The sequence below is a fragment of the Falco rusticolus genome, chromosome 1 (assembly GCF_015220075.1).
Source record: "Falco rusticolus isolate bFalRus1 chromosome 1, bFalRus1.pri, whole genome shotgun sequence".
Classification (NCBI taxonomy): Eukaryota; Metazoa; Chordata; class Aves; order Falconiformes; family Falconidae; genus Falco; species Falco rusticolus.
In genome coordinates this window covers 4,850,806-4,877,631 of record NC_051187.1, presented here as the reverse complement: position 1 = coordinate 4,877,631, position 26,826 = coordinate 4,850,806, and the positions used below count along the sequence as shown (strand labels likewise).

At 47.2% G+C, this 26,826-nt stretch overlaps 1 long non-coding RNA gene across 2 annotated transcripts in view; it reads right to left on the bottom strand.

The window, feature by feature from the left end:
- Positions 1-26,556, bottom strand: part of LOC119156451 — a 55,919-nt gene extending 29,363 nt beyond the window's left edge. The window contains exons 1-2 of one of the 2 annotated variants that reach the window (XR_005107144.1): positions 26,523-26,556; positions 20,485-20,619 (exon numbers count right to left, since the gene is read on the bottom strand). This is a non-coding gene — a long non-coding RNA (uncharacterized LOC119156451). Of the gene's footprint in view, positions 1-2,533; positions 4,903-20,484; positions 20,620-26,522 lie in introns of those variants that run through there. The other variant, XR_005107145.1, reaches the window with a different exon arrangement.
- Between the last annotated feature and the right edge of the window lie 270 nt (positions 26,557-26,826).

The following is a 26,826-nucleotide window of genomic DNA, read 5'->3' as shown; positions in this document are numbered from 1 at the left end:
AAATTATAAACTTTATTGTAAGTACTGTTTGTGTATTTTGTACAGAATGTCTCAGTTCCTCTGTAACAAACACCCATTTTATTCCTGCTGAATTCCATTGAACTTAACCCTGATTTATACTTAAGATCAGAGGCAGATCCGTATTTCTGCTTTATATATAAATCTCTTGGCCGCCTGTTCACAAGGATGGGTTGAGAGAATGAGCTGGGTGGCAGAGTAGCTATTAGTCTTGATGATATTACCATAGCATCTGGCGAAGTTACATGCAGTATTAAAACAAGGTATGAGAAATTCTCTGCTCTTGAACAGAGCTAACAAAGAAAATACACAGAGGGTGGGAGGTAAGGAAGAGCCACAGAAAGAAGTAGCTGTACAACACCACATAGCAGGCAACTGAGAGAGGCAGGAGCAAATCCCTTGTCTTTCAGCCCTCCCCAGCTTCACGCTGCCTTTTGATCCTTTGTGTTTCTGCACATGGACGCATCTTTAACGACAAGCCCCGTCCAGAAAAAGAAAATATTTTTTTCTTATTGTCAAGAGAACTAGCTTTCTGCTAGTAGTGCAAACAGATTCTTTCCCGTGATTAATACCTGTCTCCTGTGTTGAAGACGTCAGTCTCTGCATGGATCAAATCCTAATAAAGCAAAGCTCTCTTCTTAGAAAATAACATGTTTTCCATTTTTTCTGCTAACATTCCTCCTCACAATTGCCCTTGTTTAGCCCTATGATAATTTTATGATGCAGTCCCAACATAACTCACAGTACTTCCCATTATTGTGTGCCACAAGTGTTTACAGAGCCATTTTTGTGGTAGATACCAGCCTTTAGACATTCCACATTTCCTGTTTCACTGGAGCCAGGCATACACTGTTCAGTACTGAAATGCAAGTTCCTAATTAATTTATACACAGCAAAGTGCTTCAGTCATTGCAATGATAACGTAATGGAGAGCAGCCCATTAGCAAAACCTGGCTATCTAGCATGGACAAATTATTTTCTTTTCATGTTTCTATCAATATTAAGATCCATTAATCATCTTGGGGGGAAAAAACCCTACCCGAATCCCAAACTGCCTTTACACTTTTCTACCAGTACTGTATGGGATCCCAGGGCCAGTCTCGCTGCCTCTTATAGCCAGGAAACCCCTCTGATGTGCTGGGAACAACTGGGTTTTTACCACCACAGGGGACTTCACAACTGGTCCAACTCCACTAATATTCTCTTTACAGAATCAGCACGTAATAGCCCAGTTTCAACAAAAAGAAATCAAGACTAAATTCAGTATATTCTGAAGGAGTGAAAATTCCTAGCAACAGCTAAAAGGGAAGCGGAATTCATAAATACCTCTTTCATCTTTATCAAATTACCATTCAGTGCAGTTACATTTATTAATAACAACATCCCTTAAACCACATTGTGAAAATCCATTAGCAAGAAACGCTTTAAAATGTTCAACAGGCTTTAACAGATAATTTATCAAAGGCTAAAACAATTAAATACGATAAGCAGAGTGGGCATTTTTATGGCCTATGGAGCTTGCCAGGGGGCCATTATGACATACTCAGAAATGGACTGTTTGCGTGGCATAACTCAACTTTTTTCTTTAATTCGATCATCTACATTAGCAAGGGGTGATGCAAGCTAATAGTATTCTTCGAGTATATAGTATATAAGCTAATATAGTATTCTTCATCTTATGTACTTGCCCCTGAAAATGCTGATGGCCATTTCGGAGCTGCCACCTGTAGCGTGTGCCGCGTGCCGAGGTACCAGGCTGCTGCTCTGAGCCGAGGGCGCAGGGAGGGAACCCGCGAGAGCAGAGCACGGCTCGCAGGGGAAACACTCTGTAACAAACCCCAACAAGAAGTTGCTGAACTACCCCCACGAGGGTCGGCCTTACCAAGGCTGACCTGGGGCAATCGTCACATCATTCTCCCTTTCAGCACACCCTGCACTTGCCCTGGAAGTTCACTTATTCCCCTCTTTCATTACTTGTTTTTTCTGAAACTCAGTTTAAATGTTGATCGCTGTTGAGTAATCACTACCAAAATACCAGATACGGGGACTGAATCCAGACGAGGGGTTTTGTTGTTACCTTCATGCAACAAATTGCCAGTCTCGACTGTTGTGCATACCCTGCAACACCGAAGGTTCGTTCAGGTCCTGGGGGGGCTGTTACAGAAGGACCGACTGCGTCCTCCTCCTCCTCCTCCTCCTCCTCTCGGTTGCTTCCAGCTTGCAGCAGAGAACAATAATGGCACAGGCAGCTCGGCACTGCTCCGCACTCATTCCCCAGCCGTGACTGTATCTGTCACAGCCTCCTGCTGCATCAGTGCAAGGAGGCTTTTGATGACATTTTCTTTGTTGCTGCAGAGGGCAAAGCCCGAGTCAGGGATTACAGGGAGAGGCGAGGGGGAAGAGGCAGGAGATGCAATTGCAGCTGGGGAGCGAGTGAAACAGCAGCTCTGGGGTCTCGGTCCACTTTCTGGGCTGCGCGCAGGGTGGCTGTGGGATGTATTAGGTTTTTGCTTACCTGCTGACAGATCAGCCCATGCAGGCTCTCCTTCCAGATCTGATCATTTCCTAAATCTGTAAAAAGCTGCCCGAGGCAGGGGTCAGATGGGTTCTGAGGCAGACGCACACACTGCCGCCCAGCTCCTCTAGAGTGGAAAGTTCTTTGCACCTTGAAGCAATATGTCTAATTCACCCCAGGCACAGACCAGCAGCACTCAAGTGTGCATTTGCTTCCCCAGTTCATTCCACTTAGGAGGGTGAAACAGTGGCAGAACAAATTAGTGGCAGAATGTATCTTCTGTAATCGCACAGGAGCCAACTTGTTAGATGATTTTCTGTCCCAGCTGAGATTGCAGCTCCATGATTACTTTCAACTGAGTGCAACTGGAAAACACATAATTGCATGGACCAAAGCACAGAGATCTGCAGCTACAGACGCCTGGTGCTCAGCTGGTAAAGTGCAGCGCACGGCGGGGGGCGGGGGGAAAGGAAGTCAGAAGTGAAGCGTACCTTCCCACCCCACCACATCCCCGCCGCAGAGCTTACGGCTGTCAGGCTTGGGCAGAGCAAAAGGCTAAAATTTCTCAGGTGTAATGGCAGATTGTGTGGCATGAAACACCAAAACCTATGTCAGTGCTTGAGCTGGCGGGTTCGACTCATCCAGCCAGATGAAAGCAGCCCAGACCAATGCTGGTGAGACAACACTTAGCATCTCGCAGGCACAATCATTCTTAGCTGTAACATCCCCCTCCTGGCTCATTTTCTCTGTTGTTGACCTCCAGTGATGGAGGAAAGGGGCTGGACGTGGACAGGAAAAAGAGAAGGCAGTGGATGGTGCTGTGAGCAGGAGAGGGGCCTGTAGGAACGGGAAAGAGGGAACAGCTGTGGGGCTGGGAGGGAAACAGAGCCAGGGGGATGAAACATACGCTTCCCCTTTGGGAGGATGGGCTGAGCCAGTCTCAACAAAAAAGAGCTAAAATGAAAGGGAGGAAACCAGAGAAGAGAAGAAAGATGGAACAAGGGAGATCACAGAGAACAACAGGAAGCAGTGCTAAGAGGACAGAGATGAAGGCTGGGGCTTGTTGGGGAAAAGCAAACAGAGAAAAAAACCTTCAGGAATATTGTGCAAAAGACAGAGAGAGAGAATAAAAAAAAAAAGCCCTATAAAAGTGCCAGCTACCCAGCTGCTGCAAGCGAAACTCCAGTACACTTACGTCAACACCACACCACTGATCAGCACCAGGGGAGGAGGTTTGGGGTTGTTTTTTAATTGCATGGAAAGGCTTTCAGCGACGCAGAATATGAACTCCAGCTTCCACTGAAGTCAAAGGGATTTACAGGTGCCTCCAGCCACAGAAAAACAAGACCCAGCTTGATAAAGCCCATGAGACAAGATGCCACGTTACAACCTGGAGAACAACCAGCCTTTCACCTTGTCCAACTTCCACCTCAAGACCCAGGGTGGTAAGACCAGCACGTGTGGGGAGGGGGCACACAGCAGCCTCTGCACCCACGCCAGGGACAGTGCCCCAGCTCTACCCTACCTGCACCACAGCAGCCATTTGCTCCGCTTTCCCTGATGAGCAGTGAGGTCCCTGATTTACATATCTAAGCCTGAGTAGGGGTAAGAGGCATCCGCTTTGCTGGTTGAAGTTAAATGTTTGGCTTATTGGCATGGCTTGTTTAATTTGGCTCTTAGTGCTCAGTCGGTGTTATTAGAGAAAGCAATAAAAGCACATTAAATACTAGGAACTACATTAAAACAACATGGAGCATGCAATGCAGACCAAAAAAAGCAAGAGGGCTGAGTATGGAGACTGCCATTCCCTCCTTCAGTCACCCTCTTCCATGTGAATATGGGGAGTGTTACAGGGCTGTTTGGAGTGGTCACCACGTGTCTGGGAAGTGTCAGACCTGTACCCGAGGTTGGCTCCTTCCCCCAATGCCAGGGTGGCTGCTGAAGTCAGAAGTAGGGGCAGATATTTAGCTCTGATGCAAGCTGACAATTCAGAAGCAGTGAGCTCTCAAAACCAAAGGCTCTGTCCCAGTTTTGCTTCAGTGCAATCTTCCCACAGGCAACAAGTGTCCATCCTCAGCCTGTCTCCCTCCAAGCTACATAAACCGTCATTAAAGAGAAGTCTGTGCTCCGCTGTGCACCCAAAGTGTTCTTCTTCTCCAGGCTGGCGGATCGTCTGCCATCTGCCACCAACCCCAAGAGTCGCAGCAGCTGCAGAGAAGGACGCAGAGCCATGCACAGGGAGCAAACACCAGCAACAGAGGCTCTGCCACTCCACTGGCAGCAGCTGGGACTTGTGGCAGCCTCCCAGGCTGCACATATTGACTGGACTGTCACAGATGTTGAACTTAACTGGTCATTTTCAAATCCTAATTCACCTCAGCCACGCTTCATACACTGCTACAGTTCATTAGATGCCTTTCAGCTCTTCCACTGCTCACTCAGGGCTTCTTCTGCAAAAGACAGCCCTCCATCTCCGCAGTTCTTTGCAAACCTTGAGGCCCGCTTCACACAATTTCCTCAACTTGCAGCCAGTCTCACCCCGAACAGCTGCATGCCTCAGCTGCCCACCCGTCAGCTGCGCAGTCTTAAAGCATCTGGGTTCACCACATGGCTCTGGGGGCAGTGCCCAGGGGCCTCGCGGCCAGCTCCGCTGGGGAGCAACACTTGTTGCCTAGAGATACCTCCCCACGTAAGTCAGACGACAGGGCAGAGTTTTGACTGTCTTTGGCTGACCACATACAGCCTGGCCACGCTTTTAGTGGTGTCTACCAAAGACCACCAGAGCCGCTGAGTTGTTGCATGCAGAAACGTGGGAGATGTCTGCTCCTCTTTCCCCCCAGCTAGTGGTTCTAGAAAGGCTCTGAAACGGTGCGATCAGCTCCTACGTGTCCCTGCTGAGCTCCTTCCAGGCTGAATTCTTACGCTTGCCATGTTTTCGCCAAGACATCATTTTCTTCTCACCATGTAATAATGGGCAGATCCCCACCACCACAGGGAGGGACTGAGAGATGTCAGAAATGACACATCTGTCACCTGCCCAGGCCCTGGCTCGCTGCTCTACCCTCGCTTTTTGCAGCTCAGACAGATTTCTTGGTTTCTGCTTTGGCCTTGAGATAGGACTCCTGAGGCCGTGGGATCATTCCTTTGCCCGTTTTGTTAACTGATTTGAGCCACAGCTGTATCCTTGCATTTCTTCTGCACCATGAAAACCACAACTGCACATTAGGTCTGGGCGGATGGCAAGGTGGTTATTGCAAAGCCTAGATGTCCTGAGCAAACAAAGCTTTACATGTCATCACAGTGTGTGTGTGTGAGAGCGAGAGAGAGAGTAGTTCTTGAACATACCAGACAATTTCAGCGAGACAGAGAAAAGGATTTCTCAAAGCTCTGAAGCTCCCAGAGGTGCACTGGAGATGACAGATGGAGGATACAGACACCTTTAGTATCCCCCCGGGAAAAGGCAGCAGTGAGTGCTCCCTCCACATCAGACAGCAGAGATGCCACAAGGTGAACACTGTTCATTAGACCAGCACATCATGAAATTACTCATTAATAACCTCGGCGTGCCTGATCACCTTCTCCTGCCTGGAGCCGGGCCCCACAGAGCTGTTAGTGAACAGCGTTCCTCATCACCTGCCCATCACCCTGAGGCCTGGATCTGTGGCGATAAGGGTACCTCAGTGCCGCTGCAGAACGGGTAACCGAGAAAACGGCGAGAGGATCAAGACACAAGATGACGAGAGCTGCAGTGGGGCAACAGCTGTCCCTCAGCGCAGCCATTGTTCCTGCTAGGAGAAGCAGCCTTAAGAAAGTGGTGTTAATTACAGGAACTGGATCACTGGCTTGAACAATGTCAGCACGTCCCTTTGAGGGCATTCACTCCCCCTACACCATGAAATGACAAGTTATTATTTAACAGCAGACCTCACACAGAGGAATGTTTTTCTCTATTCATGACCTCTAACAAGTATAGCAATTGTTTACTACACTCTGAACAATCCAGCAGTAGCTATAATGTAATAATTATAGAGAAACCTTCCTAAAAATATATTTCTGATGCATCAGCAAAAACTCGGCAGGGCCCTCCAGCTGGCATTGAACATATGAGTAAAGCCCACATTGAGAATCAGATCGTGCACTACATTTTGTGCAGCTGTGCAAAGACTCCAGCGAGGACTCTGGAGCAGACGCCTTGCAGTGATGGAGGGAAGGACACGAAGCAGCAGAGAAGCAGACAGGGCAGGAGCCACAGGTTCCTGTCTCAGTGGTTAATGACAACAGAAAACATCACGCCTGTTTTCAAGCTGGATAAACTGCGGTTCTGGAAATCAGAACACCAGCACATTCTAATCCGGCTACTGACTTGCTAGTGTCTCAGCCTGAGTCCTGGCTGTGCTGGCATTTTTCATGGAGTGAGACGATTCATTATATTATTATTTTCATCCCTACACACTACAATAGCATCTGGAGGTTCCTGCAAGAATCAGCTCTTCTCTGTGCTCCTGTTGGCAAACTCCAGCTCATGTTCTTTGAGGAAGGTCCTACAAGGGCTTCAGATGCTGCTACCTCGTAGCAGAACCACCAAAACACCACCCGTCTGCCACTTCCATTCCCTGCCCCGAGGCTGATCTAACCCCATTACTTTGATTTCAGCTAATCAGGCTGTGAAGGTCAATGCCAGGGTACAGGTGTTTCTTTTCTTCTTCCAGCACTGGTAGCACAGCCCTTCCCTGGAGACAAGCTGGATTCTTAGAGACTGTGGTACCTTGGTAGCCCTAAACGCTTCTGTGCCTCAATTTCTTCACCTGCAAAAAAGTCCAAGAAGAAAAACCTTCAACCTAGGGCCACGTTCAGGTTTGGAAAACACTTCTAGCACCTTGAAAGAAAGTTTCTGTGGAAAGCCAAACTGTAATTTATTGCTTCGATTTAAAAAGTGTGTGTTTTACAATCCACAGTCTGTTTACACTTCTACTTCTTACAGCTATCTCTCTAAAAAGAACTCAGCTCTGGTAGCTCATGGATTTGGCACAGCTTGTCAAATAAGCAGGCTCACCAACCTTTCCACGACACACAGTGCTTCTGTGTAACTTTGCAGGCGGTGTTTGACTTGTCTGAACTTGAACAGTCACCACTGATTGATTGGCTTCTAAAAATACCCACCCGCCATGGTTCGAAGTCCAGAGGGCTCTTGTTGATTTAGATGGAGACCTTCTCGCTGGTCAGAGGCTAAGACAGACATCTGACACCGGGGTGCTGCTCCGCCTGGGCTCTGTGCTCTGCCTCCGGCCCCGGGAGGGGCTGGCAGAGACCCTGCGTGCTGCGCAGCACCCGCGCCCGGCACAGCCCTGCCCCGCCACGCTTGGCAGCCCTTGGTGCAGGCCAGCAGAGCCAACGGCAGGATGAGAGCAGCTCTATGGGTCCCTTCCCTTCCTGCATCCCCGTTTCCAGACTCCCCTTGCAGCTATTGACTGTAAGTGGGATGGAAAGCGGTTACCACCAGCCCAGGAGGTGCTGCTCAGTGCCCCCCCAGCGACGGGAGAGCTCTGAGAGTCAGGCATGCAACTCCTGCCAGAGGAAGGCATGGCAGCACACCCTGGGGAAAGCTGCGGACACATGATTATTGCTACAACAGCCACAAGAGAAAAGCCAGGCTACAATCTCTACCGGAGGCAATGGATGCCTTGTTTTATAAACCTGTCACTACGGGCCACTGAGCATGCTGTGGTGCAGTTCCCAGATCCCATCACCAAGCCAGCTTCAGGAGAACGGCCTCACGGGGTGTAGGCCCAGGGTTCCCCCCTTAGGGATCGTGGGGTTTGCACCCCCAGCTATGCACACCCAGATCACTACTGCAGAAGCCTCAAAATGCATTTTGGAATGGGAAGGGCGTGCAGGGACGGGGGGAGCCATGGTTTGGGAAGAGGAGCCCAAGCAGCTGAAATCTTCCCCAGCAGCAAACAGCAGAAAGGCAGAGAGCACGGATACACACAGGAGTGAAGCAGTGTCTGCGCTTTCCAGCTGAGAGGCATCGGTAGCGGTGTGCCGGGTGCTGGTAAGGCATGCAGCAGCACCAGGTTTGCAGAAGATGTAAAACTCGGACAGACTCAGCACCACGCACCACCACCACGTGGCTGGGGCCACGCTGATCACTCACCTGCTGCCGTGGGCGCTAACAAAGACAAAGCAGAGTGCAGTGTAACATATACACTGGGTGTTGCCCCGTTACTGAATGCATCTTAACACAGCAGGGTCTTTTCTAAATGATGTATTATAGCTGAGCTAAAACCTAAATAATAAAGCCTACTTTTGGCTCTCTGGAAGATCACAGCTAGACAGTTGCCTATGGAACACCAGGCTAATGGAAGAAATTAATGGTATTCTGGGAGCGTACAGGGCTGGAGATGATCGCTGCAGCCAGACTCCACCTGCACAGCTTCGCAGGCAATCCCTTCTGTGTATGGGTGACGCAGGGCGACACTGGCCCTGCTGTCCTGATGCAAGGCCTTGCAGAACCCCGCTGCTCTGAGGTCCACAGCCCTCCTCATTTCCAGCCTAAGTGTATTCCATGGCAGTTTATAATCATGCTGTCAGCCAAAGAGCTCTTTTTATTTATATAATATTCTTCCTTCTGTTGCATCTACAGAAAGCAGTGCCCTCACTTCAGCTCTGCTGCACTGAGTGACCCACGCTCCTTTGGTTACTCCTTGTAAGCATCACCCGTTGTCCCAGGCACCTTCCGAGTTCCACTTTGGATTTATCCTTCTGATATCCTGGCTGATGAGAACGGACCATGGCTTTCCAGACGAAGGTTCAGCCCTTCCTTGTGCGGTGGCAGCACGGCTTCCTCTTGTTTTCTGGAAATATCTTGCCTGATAAACCCTCTGATCTCATCTGGCTTTTGTGTTTAGTTTTAAAAGGGATATAAAGCAGGCTCTCCAATATTTCACTTCATTTTATTTTAGTGTTTGTTATCTGGAAAGAAGAGGGTAGTTAAACTGCCTTTTTAATTAAATTCCTTTAAATCTTTGAAAACAATAAAGAAAGAAAGATAGCAAACAAAGTAAGACAGAAGAATTACCATGTGTATGAGCAGAGGTATTTTTTCCCGTAACACATCTATATATAAATCTCTTTCCCAAAAACCTGCAACATTTCTCAGTTGCTCAGTCTGTCTCCTGGGTAACTTGACACGTCACAAGAGGAGCCTTGTGCCTCCGCTCTTTAGTGGGACATAAGTCTTGGGAACTCTATTGAAATTATCCTCTAAATAAAGCGTATTCCTAATTTCTTGAAGGTAAGAAGAGCTCGTGGTATGCATCCTTCTCTCTTTGGTTTCTCCATCTTCACACAGCTTACGAAAATAAAAGGCTCTGAGCAGCAACAGCCTCATTAAACCAGGGGGTTTGAGCTGTGGTCCCTTCAGGCACACAGACTCTTTCCATAGGTCTGTGAAAAGCTCCTAAGAATTTACATGAGCAGGGAGACAGTAAATAAGCTTAGGTTTGCTGCAGAAGGGTTCAAACCTGCACTGTCAAATGTTTAGAGCTCCATAAATTAAAAATAACGTTGGAAAACACTAGTTTAACTAAAATAACCTGACAAAGGTCCTCTGCAGTCAGCACAGCATCTACAGGATGAGATCTCACCACTTACACTGGATGTGGGAAAAAGTGCGTCTATCTGAAGGCTCAGATCTGTAAGTCAATCAAATCCACGGTGCAATGGTTCTGACCATAATGGAGACTTCTGAGCACAGAGCTCCATCCTGACTACACTCCATGTATCAGAGCAGCAGGAGCATCAGCCCCAAGAGATCAGGGCAGCTGGAAGCACCAACTTGGCCAAGCTTGTCATCTGCCACTGCTATGGCTAGTGACAAGTAGCACGGAGTGGATGTAAACCACTGTAGGTTATTGGCACCTAAACTCACAGGGCACTTTAAAAAATCACGACATTAAGACTGGCACATGTTTGCCATTTCCATTAGAACTGGGGAATCAGGAAGACGCTGGTGTGCGAGTTGCTCTCAGTGACCTGTGCAGCCCCAGGCACCGCGTTGCTCTCTGGTATGGTTTGTACTGCAGCAACACCCCAAAGCTCTCTCCAAAGCTGGACCTTTGCGGTAGCTGGTGCTGTAGAAGCACAGAGCACTTTTAATGCACATTCAGCCTATGTAAAGCAGATCTCAGAAATGTGAGACCACTGCGTAGTGAGGGCCACTTCACTGCCTACTAAATGGCTCTCAAACCTTGCTTGCTGCTTGCCTTTTAGCAATATCTACTTCATTTTCTCTACAACTTGCCTAATTTCTTTCTTCTTTTTTTTTTTCCCAAATTGATTTTATATTCCTTCCCCACCCCCCGAATAAGGAGACAATGCTTTCTGTGTCTCCTTCCTCAGCCACCACCACTCTCCCAGGGATGTCTCAAACACCAAGGCCAGAAACCAAGTCCAAGAATTGTAGGTTGCAGTTAATCTAAAATTGGTGACTTGTCAATTTTAATAGTTTTAATTTCCCAACTGTCTGCTTGGGTTACACACATAAAACTTTTAAATAATATGCCTTCTCTCTCTCCCCACATAGAAAACCACTGTGTTTCCCTGTCCTCCTCACAGTACGTGACCTTTAGCTGCTCTCCCTTGCTTATCAAGTCAAGGAATTCATTCAGCTTCTCAGCAGCTCCAACCACTGACTCTCCATTCACATCCCTCTAAAGGCCCCACCAGCTCCTTGATCAGTTTAGAAAGATTTATACTTGCCTGCCCCTTCATGTCCTTCCTCCTTAGGCTTTGATTTACCATCCTGGCTTCCTTATCACTCTATAGCACTTCCGACATGTTCGTCCTTATAGCTTCTCATTTTCCCTCTTTGAAATCACCAATGAGTTGTGTTTCCTTAATGGCAGTGGGAAAAATTCACTCAGCAAAGAGGCCTTTGCAAGGAGCTGTGCAAAACGGAGCTCCAGTGGAACATAAATGGCATTTTACTTCTGACACTGACCCTAAGAACAGGAAGGACTTTAAACCCGTATCAAACTTCCTTACGCAGCTCTCAGACCCTCGCCTGCTTTTACATTTCCTGTGCATTCATTAAAGGAAAGCTTTGTGCCTCCGCAAGACATGAGGAAATACGACCTTTTTCACCTATTTTCTTAATGTCTCCCTCCACAAATCGCTACTCCAGCCCAGCGCCACTTTCTCTGGCAGAGATGGTGCCACAGCTGCAAAATGTTGCTCTTCATTTTTTCCCCTCCTGGGGTTTGTGATCAATTTGTTACACGGTTTGTGTTACCCCATTAAAGAAAGGGGACTAATGGAAAAACGCAAGGTCATGCTGGAGAGGACTCTGGCTGGGGTGGCCACCACCCTAAGGATCCCCATTAGGGTCTCTTGGAATCACAGATACACCAATCTGGAGGAAAACAACGGACCAAAGAAAGCTGCAGACTCCTCTGCGCTCAGCAGCTTGTTGGCCAGGCCTGAGGTTCGAGTTCCTGATCTTTTAACTCAGCCTTTGAAGTTAATTTCACGTTTATTCTCCGACTCCTAAATATTCCCCTCTGCAGGGATTAAAGCTGGTAGTAAAATACCTCACAAATGTTTACGATCACAATTACACCTGTTCCTAGAAGAATTTCACAGTCAATTGAGTCACATAATTCTTTCATATCGGCCTTTCCTGCCCTGGTATCCAGACTTCCCCACCACACGCACCAAGTGAGAGCCTTGCAGGTTACGATTTCAGAGTATTCTTTAAAGTCTTTCAAACTCAGATCCTCCCCAACCACAGACATGCAAGTCAGGCAGATAATGAAATGTCTTTAGCTAGCTGAACTGCAAAAAAAAAGGGGGGGAAATGTTTTCTGTAAACACTGTCTCCCTAAAGGACTGGGGGGTGTATGGCCAAGAACGCAGGCCAGCTGCTATAAATGTTGCAGATTCCCCGATTAGATCAATTTTACCCAAATTAAGGCATTCTTACTTTCGATCGCAAAACTTTGATCCCTTAAGGGGGTGTTTCAATTCCCAGTGTAAGTCAATACTGATCTGGGTATGACCAATACTCAAGCATGCAAGACACTGGGCAAAAACGAGGGGAAAATTTTAAACTGTCCTTGGCATTTATTCAGCCCGAATTTCTCACCAGGAAAACAGAAGATCGGCACTTGTGGGTGAAATTCCCCCATGATACAATAAGGATCGCCTGTTAAACAGGAGTTAAGGCACGCACAACCGGGCCGTTTGGAGGTGAGCCCTGCAAAGCCCCGCTAGAAGCAGGAATAGGAAACAGTCACCTTCACAGGAGGCTATTGAGTCCCCCACTCCCATCAATATCACCTGGAAGTCCCGGGTGTTGTAAGGAGAGAAGAGGCTCGATTTGTAAAAGATTCCTGGACAGAGTTCAATTTTACGTAAGACCACTGCCTATCAACTTCCAGCTCCTTTTCTCCTGTAACCTCCTTCAGCTGTTAGCACCGAGCAGCAATAAAACCATATCCATGTTCACTCAGAAATCATCTTGAAATGCCTTTGTGCAAAGGGAAATAGTTTCACATCCTGCACGTTGGATTTCACATAGTCTTTCAGATTGCCAGTGTAGGATAATTTTTCCAATAGGAAAAAATCAAATCCTACAGTAAGGGCTAATCTAATCACAAGGATCATTCCTCACCTTTGAATGCCCATGAAATAAATAAGGCTGCTGATGATTACACAGTCTAACTGCATGAAAGGGCTGACAGACCGCAACGGCACCAAACCTCTTTGCCACAGAGACTGGGATATCACAGTTCTATCCTCCTCTAGTTCTAAGGAAAATACAGCTTATCTCTTCCACTGGGATACAGTAACTTCCAGCAAAATGTTCAATAGTTATAGCTCTGTCCTAAACGTCTTAATTGCACAATGCAGTAAAAATAGATGCAACACTAGCACTTACAAAAATTGTACTGCAATGTCAAACAACACTGCCAAAAAAATACAATGGCAGGCCTTGGTTCTGCAAAGCCCCACATTTAGTCACCCTGCTTTTTCACACATTTGGAATAGCTTTTCTAAAATCATTGAAGCTGTCCGTAACAGGCAAGGGCCTTCGGAGGGATCAGGGGACTCCTTCACTTGCTCTACTGGTAGAAAATCAGCTCTGCTTGCTCCTATACAACCTTTTTCAAGTAATATTGAATTACCTACAAGTTACTAAAATTAGACTAACAAATAAATTACTTCGTAGCTGAGCTGATAAAATGTGACTGTTTACATACGATTTAATCCTATAACTAAGATTAAAGACTACTTCAAACAGAGCCTTTGCCCAGTATGTCATATAAAATTCTGTTTGGTTTCAGCAGAGCTGAGAATGACTTTAACAACCTTGTTAATCACAGATTAAGAATGGAAAAGATCCTATTTGGCACCAGGTGTGCCATTAATAACAACTGGGGATGCAGGGGAGCTGCAGAAATGACCTAGCTCGGACGCCAAGGAGAAGCTCTGAGCCCTGGAGCCGTGCCACGCCTGAAGTGCAGCAGCCCAGACACGGCAGGACAGCGTGGCACTTGTGCTTCCATGCGCTGCAAGCACGCAGGCACACCAGCCTGCAGGGACAAGAGCCCTCTGAGATCTGCTATGCCACCTCTTCTCAGCTCTTTTCAGTCCGAACTCCTGTAAGCCTATGCTGGATCCATTTGAAAGGTCAGGAAATATCCCTGGGAATCCAAAGTTTCCGAAAAGTTTTCTAGCCCTAATGAAGCCCCCTCCCATTTTGACAGTTTGTGCCCTGGATGAAACAAGGCACGAGGCTGATGTTCCTCAGACCGCCTTTCCTTCGGCAAGGGCACCACCACACACGTTCCTTATTAAAGTCCTTGTCCACCTCCGGGCCAAGCGCAGCACTTGCGCGGCGCAGGCAGAGGCTGAGGCAGCAGAGCCTCCCGTGCTGGCACAGCCGGCGGAGATCCCTGCCGCCCTCTGCTCTCCAGCCCACAGACACCTGCCCTTCTCACAACAGCCACCGGCCACCAGCATCTCACCCGGACACTCCCGTACCTTCTACCTTTCTCCAGGGAACTCCTCTGCAGTGCTCCATGGTTCTGGTACAGCCACCTGATACCCTCCAGCTCCCCTCCCCAAAAGCATTTTTCTGCTGGGATGGGAAGTCAGCTGCTCTCAGTTTATGCACAGTCTGGTCCATGAGAGACTTGCAGGCAGCATCTCATCACAGATGAGATGTAGAAGTGTGCCAGAGTAGGAAGAAGGTCCAGGCCTGCAGGACCCTGAGCCACTGAGCGAAGCCCTGCAAGGTCCTTTCCACTCATCCAAGGCAGAGTGCCAGCACCTCAGGCTTTCCTGGTCCCACCAAACTGCACAGGAGCAAAAGAGAAAATCTGTTCCACACTGAATATATCTAAAAATAATTTTTTAGCACACCCATATAGGCTTTGCCTGAGCAGCCCTCCTCATCTTCACCTCCCATGCAGCCCCAAGGTCCCCCCAAAATGGATCAGAGGGACTTTGCACATCAGAACAATCTGGTTACAACAGCTGCCCCATGGATAAGCACTGGGCAATGACAAGCTTTCCCACCAGCAATCCACTAGAGAAACTTTACAAGGCCATCTTTCAGGTTTTAGTTCTTGCTCTGCAGAGACAAGGTCTATACGGTGGCACGCAGCACAGGAGGCTGCTGCCCCAGTGTCTAGCCGGCATTGCCCACCACAGCTCATTTCCAGCAGGCACACACCACCGAAGCCAGCACAGCTAACACAACCACTTAAGAGTGAATTATCTCCCAGTTGTTTGTTTTAAGAAAGACAGAAAAGGTAGGGAGGATGGACATTTCTTTCCCTGTGATCTTTTAAAAGATGTTTGCCATAAATCTCTTGAAGGTAAAAAGCAGAAGAAAAGATCTGGAATCCTCCCTTCTGCTATGCAGAAGATAAGCTGTGATTCAGCATGAAAGGCCTTCTGAGTTCTTCCTAGTTCCCATTACCACAGTGCCCAAATATCCCATTGTGAAACAAAGTCTCCCCCAGTGAGGTGCAGTGCCAATGCACAAGAAACATCAGGGGGTTTACAAAAGCGAAGAGCAATCCTGGCGCCTGATATTTTGAAAACGCTGTGCAGCCGACCTTTGAAAAGCAATTCCGAAATCCCTCTCATCAAAACAGAGGCTCCTAAAATCACTTCTCGTATTTTATAATGTTGGTCAGATCTCTGCCCTGACAGTTTTGCAGTAGAATTCACGTTTATGATTTGTACTCCATAGCCTTTAGTTGCTGCAATTTAATGCATGCTTAAGACCCAGACAATTGCAGAGAGTATGCACAGAATTCTATTCCTGCTTATATTGCACGTGTTTTACAGTGTTTAGTTTTTATCTTATATTCCGTGCTACTAATGCCCTGAGTTTCTACAGCATCTCCCAGGTGAAGGGCTCAATACACTACAGAAATGTAAATGAAGGTGAAGAATACCACCGAGACTGGCAGAACCTCCTGTTCGTAACTACTTTGAGAACTTTAAGTTGTCTTGTAACTGCTGAGTCGTGCTCTTCCACCCTTGCATGAAGCCTGTGTTCTTCTGCAAAAGGCTGCCAAACTGGTGCAGGACCAGACTAGTTTATCCCTGCAGTCCCTCTGGCAGGCTCTGGGGAAGTGACTCAGGTTTCTACCCTTTTCACAGTGTAGAGCCATGGCCTGCATGTTTGTGTTTCCTTGGGAAGCCTGGAAAGGGGCAAAACTTAAAAACCCACTGCTGTGCAGCCAGCCCCGATCCAGTTCTTCTTCCCCTGCTAGTCCAGAGGGCTTTACCAGCATGCTGCTGTCAGTACCAGAAATGAAATTCTCCTGAAGGTGCTGTGGAATAGCAAGAGTCTGGGAGCCAGGACTGAGTGTGCTGACTATGATATTTTCTTTGCACAGAGCTCCCATGTGTTCAGGTTTTCTCGGATACTTCTTTTTTCCTCATACCAATTGTGCCTGGCAGAAGTAGAGGACTTTATAAATTTGTCTAGGAATCCTAGATACCCAGAGCCAGGTTGGGAGTAGCTATTGCTGGACTCCTGGCACTCCTTGATTTGTCACATACACAGGGATCAACTCCCCAACATGCATGTGGCCCTGGAGATTTGAGCCTGCTCTGTGCTTCTACAACAATCCCAGTGCCTGAGATTATCACGCATGTGCCGATCAGCTGCACAGAACACACACGCTGGATGCTTCCTGCAAATGCTGCATTCACTATGCCAATAAACAGATTTCTGCAAGAAAATATTTACTTCAACTTGACTTTTAGCAAGTCTTCGTGTACCTCAGTGTGTCAGTGGGATGCTGTCATAAATCTACAAAGTTCTGCAAACGCCCAGGACATGTATCATTTCAGCTGAATTAAAAAGGTCACCCAAGAGCAGCACAATAACACAACCAACTCAATCACACGAGGTATTTGTGAGATCTTGTTCCTGTGTGTTGCTCTCAAACACGACTCTCTGTGGGTTCCGATTGGGCCATCACACTTCTCACTGTGCCCCCGGTACTCAGACATATGTTCAGCTTTGGTTAAATTTGACTTCTCGTTGTGTTATGCAACTGAGCTTTACTCAGTGTTATCTTTTGATTGACTCCTCCACTATTCCCCTTCCAATGTATTTATCTGAGGCCAATGACAGCCAGCAAATACTAGAACTCTTGTCTTTGGCAGCGCGTTCTGGCACTAAGTGTTTTCAGGCAGTTTGAGAAGTGGGTGTCATTTACATTAGCTCACTCTAAAATCTTGACTCACCCTTCACGCATATAATCCCTCCTGCAAATTCTAGGCCATGGATTTTAATAGAGTTTCCAAAGTAGGTGTGAGGGCCGCTGGCTGTGCTAATTTAGTTCCTATTGATTTATCTTGTCTCCTTTCATGGCAGCAAATTGTAAATGCTTCCTTTGCTTCACTCGGTGTTTGCTCCCTGTGTGACAAGTCTCTAGCATTGATGGAATGTGTTAGTAAAAAGTGCCTTGATGTCTGTTTTCAGTATCACGGAGACAGAGCCATCATCTAGTGACAGTCCCACTTTGGGAGAGCTGCCTCATTCAACCTCTACCTATTTACTCAGGGAGGAGAGCTGGGCCCCATGACGTGAAGGCTCCATAGTAAAAGACACAAACCAATCTCCACAAGATACGAAATAAAGCTGCCTTTAGCATTGGCGGCAACACTAAACTACCGACCCATCACAGCCTTTTACGTGCCCCATAGCAGAGGCTAAAGTGGTTACAACCATGAATTTCTTTCTTTGAAGCCAAAATCAGTAAGACAGTTGTTGCGGGCTCCTTTCGATCAGCAGCAGAACACACCCTCCAGCGAGAGTCCTGCTGCACACCCAAGTCCTTTATGGATTTTACTTAAAAATTTAAAATCCAATTTTACCTTCAGTTAGAAGTGGCTAAGAACTAGTAACTCTTGTTTTTATTTCCAGTTGAGCTCCTATTTCTACAATCAGAAGGGACATGTTCTTTGAAGTTGCTGCAGTTTTAGAGGGGTGAAAGGAGAGCCTGACACTCAGGTTCACCTGAGCGGCCACCTCCCTCGGGGGCTTTGATCAAGACCTTCCAGGTAACACTCCTGGTTAGCTGGTGGCAAGTCGTTATGTGTTTATTCCCTGCAGACCTCTGTGATGCAGCTGGAGGCAGCTCTGGGACTGTGTACTTGGGGAGGTATGCTGTGTTGTGTCCAACAGATAAGGTGTCCGTGCAGAAGCTTGAAGCCCACATCAGGACCCGGCGGGTCATCCACTGGTTTGAGTGACAGAGCTCGTCTAGCAGGAATATGTGGACAGAAGCTGGGAAGGAGATGGAAGAACAGGATCTCCCTCCTTCCAGCAGCAGCAAACTATAATGTGGCTCCAACCACATCAAGAAATCACACTCGAATTCCTGTTCTCAGGAGTCATTTAGGCACCAACCTCCAAACCTGCTCAGGGGTGGAGAGGAAACTGGTGTATTAACTTGCTCTCAGTACTGGGGCAAAGAAGTGGAAGCCCATGGTATAGCAATGTGATTCAGGAAAGCTGACGCTTCATTACTGTGAGTAAAGGCATCTCAATCTAGCCTTTCATATGCATGTTTCATTACGTCTTGATCCAGTCCTGAGCTCTCTGTCTCACACAAGAAAGGCTGGTGTTCCAGTTGCTTTCAGTTCTCACTCATGACTTGGGTACTAATCACATATTTTTTGCAAATACAGCACGAAGTACTCTCTCTAGGGAAGGGGACATTTAGATGGAGCCTACAAAGAGCACGCATTCTCTCTTTGCTTATACTTGCGTATTACATTAGTGCTGGTTTTTTTAATGAACAAAACAAGCCACCTAATCTTTATAATTACACATTTGAAAGAAAAAAAAAATTGTTATAGATGCCTTTTGCAGCATGCTTCCCCTGCCTCCTTCACTGGGAATCCCAGCATGTGCCTCTGAAACAGATAAGCTGGGACTGGCATCTGCCAGACTCAAATCCACAAACTTCTGGTTGTGCCAGTTCATGAATTACAGACCTGATGTCTGCAAATGACTGGTTTCCAAAGTGAAGGCAGCCATCATTTCAAAGGCTGAGAAATAAATATATCATAAATCAGCATATGTGGATTTTATTTACAAAGTTCTAATTAAATTTTGTTCTATAATTTCAATATGCAGTATACATGTACAGTGTGTATTTTTTTTCTCTTTTGGCCATAAATACGAGCGATATACCTTATAATTCTCTTCCTCCATTATGTGCTTGGTTTTTGTGCTGGTAAAGTAACATCTTAGCCTTTTGTAGTTTGTTACAGTGCACTATAGAATTTTTATTGTATGCTACAGTCTGGTTTGGAGATCATCCAACAAAGAGATCTGCTTCCTTTTAAAAAATAACATAAAATACAGCATTTTTCATAATGTGTATAAAGCCATGCAGAAATCCAAGCATGGAAAATAAACACAGCATTGCCAACACCAAGCACTTAGCAGTCCTGTCTTAGGCCACAAAATCATGAGTTTGCCTTACAAATCTTGAGATTTCAAAGAAATGTAATTTTGGGTTTCCTGTATTTGCCCTTCTTCCTTTTAAAACTTTTTGGTTGTTTTCAAGCTATTCTGCACAATCACAAAAGTTGTCAATGTACCTTCAGCTTTACAGAATGCTGAAACTCACATAATTACAGGGTATGAGGAACCAGAGCTCTGAAAAACAACTGCAACAAAACCCGTGGTAAAAATGCAAAAGCTGGTGCTGCTGCACGCTGAAATCCACTACCTGGCACAGGGCTGACACATCCTCATCCCTGTTAACCCTCACTGCTGAGATGTTCAGAGAAACAAGCAGGAACCAAACCTGCCCTGGACACATGCAGCAGTTGCTTGTCTCAACTTTTCAGCTTACTGTTTGACAGACTTTCTGCTACCAAACCAAATTGCATCCCCAGGCTGAAAAGAGCATTTCAAAATAATATGAAGTATTTGCTCCAACCTAAAATACAATTTTCTTCAGCAGAGTTTTAGATTTGTTTTTGGTGGGGTTTTTTCCCCAGGAAACACTGAAAAAAAAGGCATTATTGATCCATCCAAAGCAGGTACTGCTTCCCTCCAGTTTTCTGCACAACCCTTTTTCTGAAAGGTGCTGTTCTCACTGCTCTTGTGGGGCTTCTGGTCCCTGATGGCAAGTCTCACTGTGCAGACCCATGTGCTGGTTCAGCTCTCACGGGCAAAGACATCCACGCACTTGCTCAAAGGAAAGGCACCGGCCTGATGTCAGGGAGTGCTCAACTAAACCACGCTGTGTGGCTGGGACTCACCAAGGGATCGGAGCTGCACAAGGGGATTTTGTGCCGTTGTGGTTTTATGTACAAGTGTTACATGGAGTTACCACACCTCTACAGGAGACTTCTAAGTTATTGTGTTTGTTAAAGGGTAGAAAGAGGCAGCATACCCTCTGCAGCGGCACAGCAACGGCTCCTGCCGGGACGGCAGCTTGTGAAGGGCTGGGCTGGATTCCCATCCACCATCTGTGCCCAAATCCTTAAAGTTCACAGGATGGGCCTGCGTATGAAATGCTCAGGCTCCCCTGGTAAAACAAAAGCATTTCATTGTAGTCAACAGGGCTGGACAAACAAGCATTAAATGATGGATCATCCGTCTTCTTCAGCACAACCTCAGGCAGGATTCAAAGGCGACGCACTAACAAACCCAGGTGCCAAGCACCTCACCTTGGCTCTGGCAGTTTTCACAGGCGCTAAGGGAAACACTAATTCCTGTGCAGAGCAGGGCACCCGCTCATCACTCCAGGCAAGGCTGGTTTCAGCTTTCTGAGACACTCATTTTAACACCAGGATTCAAACATGAGATCTTTTTTCCCTTCTCTCTTTCACGATTTACCGGGGATAGGAAATGCACTCTGGTCCATCTCCCCCTCTAGTCACTTCCAGGGTCAACACAAAGGGATAGGGAGACCCACAGCATCCTTCCCACCCTTCGATGCTGGGTCATGGGAAGGCTTTCTGCAGCGAGAAGGGAAGACTGTATGTTCATTCTAATTCAGAGAAACGGGCCAACTCTGAACTCACTTCAGGCGTCTCTATCCCTTTCACTTAGTTTGCTGCTGTTGGATTTCTGCACACAGATGCAGCCAGGGGTGCAACCTTCGTGTGGCCTGGCACGTCCATCACGGCACCCACACACCAGCACGTGCCCATCATACACGTACCCAGCTGTGTGCCTCACACAAGAGCGTGTCAGAGCACAGCCAAGCACGGCCCATGCCACTCTGCAGCTTGTTTCTGCTCGGAAGCAGCCTTGGTGAGTGAGGCAGTGGTGTCTTCACCAAAGTATGCAATAAGCAGTTGCAGATTGGGCATCTGGAAACCAATTTTACTGTCCAGGGTCAAACGCCCAAGACCCAGTTGTGCAAATGCAATGAGGGGCCTTTCCTCACACAAAGCAGCCCTACAGCACATGCAGGAGCACCTGCCTCCAAGCACAGATCCATTTCCAGATGACTTGTTATGAAGTACGTTAATTAAAGGGCATCTTTCACTGTGGTGTTCGTTGCCAGTAGATGGACTGCATGCAGCAGAGATATGCTTTCAGTGTTGACATGTAAGGGTAGCATCGCTTCAGCAGTGACAGGAAGGTGTTGATGGGATAAAGCCCACCCTCCCAGTAACTCCATCTCTATAATTGTAGCAGGTCATAAGCCAGCCAGACATAGGTTTTCTCTGTTCCACAGTCCCAGCATTAACACTAAGCAAGTGCCTAAAGACCCCAGTGGGATTGCAAAGACCTCACTCTGTGCTGGGTGCTGTTCATAAGGTAAAAGGCAAACCTTATGTGCAAACTAACCAGCAAAAAGCAGCTGGGGAAAGAGAAGCAGGGTCAGATCCATTTTATATGCCCAGTTCCTACTGACAGATCACCTGAAGTTTGAAGGATGCACATTCACCTGCAAACTCAGGGCCTCAGTGCCTTTGTGGAGTGTCTCACGCTGACCTTCCTGAGATCACACAGCGGGGTGCAGCAAAGCAGGGAAAATCAGGCTGCTTCCTCACCCTCTTCATCAAATCACACCGGTGTGAGCTGGACAGGTTCACCTTGGCAAGACTGAGGCAGCAGGGTGGAGCACTGCAGCAGCTAACGGCACAGCTCCCATGTCCACGGCCATCACAAGGGACCCCCTTGGTCCCACAGGGCACCATGCCCTGTCCCCATCTGCTGATAAAGGCATTTTACCCCAGGGGAAGAAAAAAAAAAAAAAAAAGTAGCACAATTCTCTCTGAATTTCAGTTGTTCCTTAAATATCCCCTTACATCTACATCAGGTCACACTGTGAGTCAGTTTGACACATAAAAGAGCCGTTTCGCAAGGCAGCGTTATGTGCTGTACAGATGTGATCAATCACACAAAGCAAATAACCAGCTTCAACAACTACCCAGTTCCAGCAAGGGCAAATGTCACCCCTGTGCCAGCAGTGAGCCCGTGAGCCGTCCCACTCACCTGGGGCAGGGGCTTCAAAGGAAATCCCAGGATCTTGTGAGAGATGGGCATTGTGAGCAGGATCCTAATGCCACGTTCCCAACAGTGAGTGCTCTATGCAAGAATGATTTCTGTCCTGAAAAAAACAAATCGAGTTCTGCCCAACTTTTAGGCCAAAGTGGCTTCCATGTCCACAGCGAGGCTGCAAGGCTCCAGAAGCTGTCCTAATATTTACCTGTGCTCACGGGGCACTCACAAAGTCATGACATTCTTTTGTACGTGGTGGATAAAGAGCCTGAGAAGGCTGTGAGGCTGCTAGCATAGTCCGAGCTCGCATGCTACAGCATGTAGAGTGGGTTAGGGAATAGATCAGGGTCAATATGAAGTGAAGAACTGTTCAGGAACATCTTGCTGAAATAGCCCCTGAACTCTACGAAGATTTTGTAAGCAGCACTGTAAACACTTTTCTTCTAGGCTTTAGCCCCCAGCTTGTAAGGGCAAACCCACAATTAAAACAGACTACAAAACCAGGGAAAATAGCGACGCGGAGTGCCACAACCCCCCTGAGAGGAGAATTCTTCATCCTGTGCCTGGGCAAAGACTGAATGCAGATGTAATGGCAGAGGCTTCTGCGGCCTCTTCTGCAAGGTCTCCCACCAGGTCCCCCTGCGGCAGGAGGGCAGCCCTCGGCGGAGCCTGTCCTGCTGGCGCTGGAGGCGGTGGCAGGGCAGTCTGGGGACAGCCTCCAGGCCTGCCTGGGGACAAGCAGGGAGCTGCCTTCCAGATCAAGGCATCTTGCTCTGAATTCCTCCTGCGATGCATGGTCTGGCTCCTGGTCTGAGCCAAGGGTGGGTGTCTCAGGCCAGGGCTTAGACCTGACCGGGGTGGGTGAGACACAAACCCCCGAAGGTATTTCCAGCATTACACCAGCCAGCACTCGCCTTTCTCTCCCAACATGTGAGAGGTTCGACTTGTATCCTCATAACCTCTGCTCTAAAGCAGCAAAACCATGAAGTAAGACAAAAACAAATGAAAAAAAATCTGGATGGTGAAAGATCCCATGTGTGGGGAAAACACAGTATTGACCCAATAGGGCAGGGAGCAAAAATTGCAGCTAAAATCGTCGCTTGGGACAGCATAGATTGGCCTAACCCGTGGCAACACATCAAGACTCCTGTGTCACAGAAGCTCCTTTTCTGCAAGGCACCACACAGCAACACGTGCAGTAAGACGCCCAGCAATAGCAGGTGTGAGGATGGCAGGGGTAAATCCTCTCTGGGGAGGAGCCAAATGCTCCAGAAGCACTTAGCCATGGCAGAAATAGAGCTATGGCACACTCTGCAAAGAGCTTTCTTGCTAATTGAGCAAGCGAAGGCTTTTCTGGAAGAAAAACAAAGATATCTGCAGACAGGCTAAAACAATAAAGGCAAATTTAAAAGGCTGAACAAAGGGACTGGAAAGTCAGTGACAGAAATTAAAAACTCAGAAGCAGCTGCCTGCAAGCGGGCAGCAGAGGCTGCGCAGCCAGCGAGACCTTGCTGCCTCCATCCTCCCGGCCAGCCGAGGCCCTTCACCTGCCGTGCCGGGGCAAGAGAAGGCGCAGCAAGAGGCTGCCAAAATCAAAAAGATGTCCCAGATAGCCATCAATTATCAACGCCATAATCTGCGTCTAGGATTCAAAAAATGAGAAGTGTTGAAGCTATGCACTCTCCTTGGGGAGGAGCCAAACACCAGAGAAAGCCAAAGCTGTCGGGGTCCGAGCCGTGAAGAGAGGCATGTGGGTGACCTGGGGACAGGAGGTGGCTGCAAAGGCACCTGTGAGCACAGCAGGGAGCTTGAAGCCCTGCCTGCCCCTGCCCCTGCCTTTGGGAGCAGGAAGGATTATGTAGCTTCATCATAGACCTTTTCCAAACTGAAGGATGCACACTTTATTCCTCTCATGGTTCAACCAGCTCTAAGTCCACAGAGCTACAGGGTGGGGATGTAAAATCCTGAACACCCCACGAGACCTTGTGTCACCGTGAGGCGATGGCTGGCGATGGGAGTGCTGAGGATAGCTGCTCGGCAGGGAAGGTCCCAGTGCCCCGTGAGGTACCGACACCCAAACTTGCAGAATGTAGGAATTAGTCACTGAGAACAGGGCAGAGCAGATCACACTTCTCCAGCAAAGATCTATCTACAAGTTGGCCATTTTCTTGAACACAAGCCACAAGCCGTTGACAGATTTTTAAGGAGGATTATACTGAGATCTTCAGCTTCAAGGAAAATTATGATGTGCCTAAAGCCCTTTACACTGCCTACATTTCAGCAAGGTGCCTGGGTGTAAGGGTGTGCTTACAGCCCTGCATTTTCTTGTATGTCAGAAGCAGAGAAGGGCTCCTTACCACATTCCCAGACACAACCCTCAAAAGCACCATTAACGGAGCTGCTTTGCCCCGGCCGTAGAGGAGCTGGAGGCAGGAGGGTGCCTGGCCTGGTGGAGCAGAGCAGAGCGAGCAGCCCCAGCCTTGCCTGCCTCTGGAAGCAATTACTTAATGCAGGAACCCACCTAGATCCTGGTCTAACTACTAAATTAGATGCTAATTATTCCCTTGATGTTCTGTTCTTCCTGACGCCACAGCTGAAAATTGCTGCCTGTTGCGTTACTGTGGGGCTGCTGAAGACGCTTCAGTTGAGGGAGTGGTCTGGTGTGATTAACGCAGACTGTGTCTTTTCACACACATTGGGCCAGATTTCTCTGGTAAAATCCAGAGTCATTCCTTTGAAATGACATATTTCAAAGGTATGACTGAAAAATACTGGCTTATTTCAACAGGGTTATTCTGGATTTACAGCAATGAAACTAAAAGGAAAGTCAGAATTTGCCTATCCCTGACAATTAGGCATAATACAGGGTGTGAATTTAAAGCACGATAGTTATTACTGAATTGCTCCTCAGAATACAACTGAATTAGAACAAAGATACCCTCCGTTCTGGAATAAAATGGTAGGATTTAGGAATAGGTACTTCAGAGTAGTATCTTCTTGTTATTTCATAACTCTGGAATAACAAGTGTAGCAGTGAAGATTGAGCAAGATGGCCATTCTAGGCTTTACTTTCTGGGCATCAGAGAAACTATCCTCCACCTTATTTTTTTCAAATCCCGCTGACTCTCCTGAAAAGAGTTTCTGTTCATAAATACAGTGCAGAATTCTAGAGGGCTCACCCGCACCACTTCCTTTCAGCATTAGTTTTTATTACTAAACTCCTGCTTTATTTTAAATGGGGAAAAATAATGACACAGAAAAGAAAAACAAGCATTTATAGGAGTACGGCAACGTTTTCCATACATGCTTTCCCCATGAGTCAGGGTCCATCCTGTGTACTGACACATCCTGCAGACTTGCACTAACTTGTGGGGCAAAGCCGTAGGTGCACACAGCCCAGTCACATGGAAGACACCCAGAGAAACCAGAGAGAAAAAAACTATGCGTTGCAGGAGCCGCCATACAGGACACCATCTCCCAGTAATTTTTTCCCGGGGTATCAGTGTGCTGCTCATTTTGCTCCGCACCATGACAAATGCATATGTACTAGAAACTAGCTCCTTGGTGTTGGACTCAGGACATTTTGGAGAAGCTGTGATGTCTCTGCAGAGGCTGCAATTATAATAACCATAATCAACATTGCCCTGTGTATCTTGCAGCACTTCTGCTGAGACTGGGAAACAGGCTTGTCTAAGCCTGAGAAGTGATTCAAGCTAAGCCTGTGCACTCAAAGCACAATGGCTGTGCAAAATGCACACCTGGACACATTTATTCTGGAAGAAACTATGACTTGATACTATCCACTTTATCCCTTTGGACAGTTTAGTTGCATTGGCTTTAAAAGCCGATTAGGCTAACATAGAATAACGCTCTATTTATTCTACAATGAGTTATGCAGGAATATAGACAATGGAATGACTCCATCCCTAAAATTAAACCCAGAAAAGCACACATTGAATTGCATATACTTACAACCAGTATATATCATTTCAGTGCTCAGAAGACCAAATGGCCCTCCTGATTAGGACAACTCAGGTGACAATCTGTCAGCAAGATCTCCACCCCCAAAATATCACTATCTAATCTGAAAGCTAGGCAGTTATTTTTCAGTGGCTTGGACTGTGATTTATAGCATGGTGTATCAGCCCAAACCTCCTGAATGATCTTAATTAAACTCTGAGGGTGAAAAATTAATCACTATAGTTATTTTATTATGCATGACCAGTAAAAAAACTACTTCAAATTTACATAATGTCTAACTGAAAATTATTTAGTA